Raw genomic sequence first — 3615 nt, 5'->3', positions numbered from 1 at the left:
TTTCTTTCATGTCTTTTATATACTACTTTTCATTCCTTACGTACTCAGTACATTATTTGTACTGAAGTCCCTTTTGCCGGGGACGCTGTGTTTCATGCCCGCAGGTCCTCAAAGACCGGTCGACAGTCCTCCTAGTAGGCTCAGATCAGCGAAAGGTGTTGGTGCACTCCACTTGCTCCGGAGTTGCCTATTTGATCAGTATGATTTGTACATGTATTGACTGGTATGGCGGGGCTGTCCCGACCGCCGGTATGTCACATGTATAAGTTTCTATATCATGTTGGGTCATCCTATGTCTAGTATTCCCTTATGTTTTATTCTGATTATCTCATGACGGCCCTTTTGGCCCATTTACCAATGATAGTATGATAAGAAAGATATGTTACATTGGTACTTGGTTGAGTAAGATACCGGGTGCCCGTCGTGGCCCTTCGGTTTGGGTCGTAACACTACAAGGATGTTAAGAGAACTTCCCTTCCTTGATTCCTCATCGTGCGATTTAATTTTGTTGAAGCTTATGTCTTCAGTTCCTTCCTACTCATCCATACGTGATGTCGAGCATTCGATATTAGTTGGGCATCGACGAGTTGTGGAGATGCTACTGGTGGGGCGCTTGACGTTTTTCTCTGCGTATGCGGGAGCTATTATCGTTACCTTGTGGAGGGGTGTTCTGTTATTTCAGCTCAGTGTTAGTGTTGCCCATGGTTTCGAGGCTTTACATACTGAATAGTGATGTTCATGCATTGTTATCACGCAGGTGTGAATGGTAGGGTGCTTGCTTATATGTCGCAGTAGTGAATGATTTCATTCCAGTACTGGAGAGGCAAATGTGCTACGGATGTTCAGGTTTTGGTTGACGAATTGGCGAGATTTGATATTTCCGAACTGGGTGGGATTCTCGTATGTGTTGATGTATTGTTGTTCTTATTTGAGCACACTAAAGCTCGTCTGTGTGATGGTCTTCATTTGTTTACCTTTGGGGATACGGTGTTGCGAAGTGGTACCTAAGAAGCGGCTATTTGAGATGATAGTGTGTTGCGACTTTGGGGTAAAATCGGTGTTTCCAATGTTGATGGTTCGAGGGACATGATCCTTAATGATGCTTAGAGTTGATGGCATTCTATTTGTTCGGGTACTACGGAGATGTATCGCAAATTGGGGCGGCATTATTAGTGGTAGAGGATGAGAAAAAGACATTATTGGATATATCTTGCAGTAGTTGAATTGTAGCAGGTCAAGTATGAACAACAGAGATCAAGTACTTTGCTTCAAGAGATGGCTGAATCAGAGTGGGAGTGGTAGCGTATTGTACGAATTTTGTGGTAGGATAGTTGTACGCTTTGAGAAAGATTAGTGTGATTTGGGTCATTGTTAACAAATGACTAAGTCTGTCCATTTCGTTTGAGGTGGTGGCTTCTGTACTCAGGAAGTTCGGATGTGACGAGAAAAGCTTGCTTGGAATGTAGAGGAATGTGAACGCTTGATTGTCGTTTTCGGACGCAATATAGCTTCGAGTGTTAAACATATTGTTGGACCTTCAGTTAATGTTAATGGAATGAACAAACTCTTGCAGCTGGTGGACGAGTGTAGACTTTGGAGGCCTAACCTATTTTATAAGTGGTTATAACCATGTCAATTTGTTGGGAGGATGTCAACATGGGGTTACACAAGTGGGCTATCTCCTGTGAGAAGGTTAGGAGGTGCGTGAATTCTGGTAGAGTTCCTATGAAAAGTTTTACCTTCTATCCAACGGGAAGCATGTACTACGATGTGGGCTTGGATCGCTAGAAGATGATGGTGCAACTATCTTGAGGTTGAGTGTGCGTTTGGGCTGATAATTCAGGATGGGTTATGACTAGTGAACCAAGAGCTTGTGAGAATTTGTCTTAGTAACGATGTGAGATCATGGTAGCTAGAATGAGAAGTTATTATGGGTCCTTGGGTTTGGCGATTGTGGCTTAAAGACAAGTGGGGAAGCTTATCATCGATGATTGGGTTGTGTGGTCGTATCTTTGCAGTTTGTGGTTATTGATACGTTGGTGAATTGGTTATGAATTGAGGAGGAGGATATCAGGGCTAATTTGAGTATGGAATTTGATGTAAGTGTGCTATATTTTTGCCTTATCGGTTTATGTGAAGGTTCTGGAATGACTCAGAAATGATATTTCTTTGAGAATGTGATGCGCACGGGGAAGGATTCGTTCGCCTGCTTCCTTGGAGTATTCGTGTGCTAGCGGAGTACTAGTTGTTTTTTATATAATTGGGACTAGTTTATAATGGGCGACTCTCAGCAATGGTTCTAGTGGGTTCAAGAAATTAAAGTGTGGTACCTAAGGATTTTCGGGTTCATTATGTGTCTATGAACTGAGTATTGCAGCGGGTTGTACACGAGATTTGGAGTATTTCTATGAATGTCACCGGGTTTACGATGCGGTGTTAGAATGATAGAAATATTATTTAGTGCATTATGAGAGTATAAAGTGTCTTATAGGTATTAAAGGAATGTGATCTTGTAGTTTGGGGGTCACTCGGGATGAGTGTTGATTGAGGTCCATTGTGTGATGGAAAGGAGAGGTATTAATTATGAAGGTAAGTCAAGAGAAAATTGAGGAGTTGAGTCAGTTTAGTAGTGGTTTTGATATGCATGGTAAAGGAATGGTTAGTTTCTTTGGTATTAGAAGGCCATACAGGCATTTCGTGGCTATACTTGTAGGTTTGGCGGTTTGTGTGACTAGGCTAATTTAGCAGACTCAGTTTTATTGGTCCGGTTATGCGTAAATGGGTTTCAAAGAGTCATAACGGTTTTGACCACTACTTGAGGTTTGTGTCTTCTGCAGTTATGAGAAGTTGGCTGCATGTGTCGATTTTCCTTTTGAAATGGGTTAAGCAAAAGGTTTCTAGCCGATGAAATGTTTATTCTACTGGTGCCTCAAAATTATGATGGGATTCTAGTACTCTTGAGTAGCAGTATGATTGATGCGGTGAGCTGGGTGGAAATTGGGATTATAGTATCAAGGCTGCGGTTCAGTTTTGACAAGAATGTCACGAGCTCGGAGGAGCGGGGGAGATTTAAGATGTTTAGAGTATACTGACACTATTTTTGTGCCACATAAGAATGGTGTTCTATGTAAGAGTCATTGTGCATTGATTTGCGAATTTTTGGTTACCACTACATAAATAGCATTGTTGGTAGCCATGGATATGCAGAATTTGTTACTTGGTGCAAAAGGTTTTGGGAGTATCTCCCGCGGAATGATTTTGTAGGTGTGACATGTCAGTCATTTGATTGAGGTCTGGTATAGAGATTTCGGTAATGTCGCAGATGGGAGAGTTTATGTATGAGAGGCGCACTATTCCTTTAGTTGCAGACTGTGGAAGTTTGTTTAGGAATTGACGGTTGTTGGTATGTGTCTTGAATAGGGTTATTGTGGATCTTGAAAGAATACTCACCTATTATGAGATGTTCGGGAATCGGTTTAGAGGTCCGTTGGCGGGATTAATGTGAATGTATATTCTACACCACACCAAGTATGCTTATTTAGCATAACGTTGATTATGGATGAGTCTTCGGGTGTGGTGGATGTTATTCTTGTCATCGTCTATTTCATGTGTTAC

The sequence above is a fragment of the Nicotiana attenuata genome, chromosome 9 (assembly GCF_001879085.1).
Source record: "Nicotiana attenuata strain UT chromosome 9, NIATTr2, whole genome shotgun sequence".
Lineage (NCBI taxonomy): Eukaryota > Viridiplantae > Streptophyta > Magnoliopsida > Solanales > Solanaceae > Nicotiana > Nicotiana attenuata.
Note: the sequence above shows the minus strand (reverse complement) of the source record.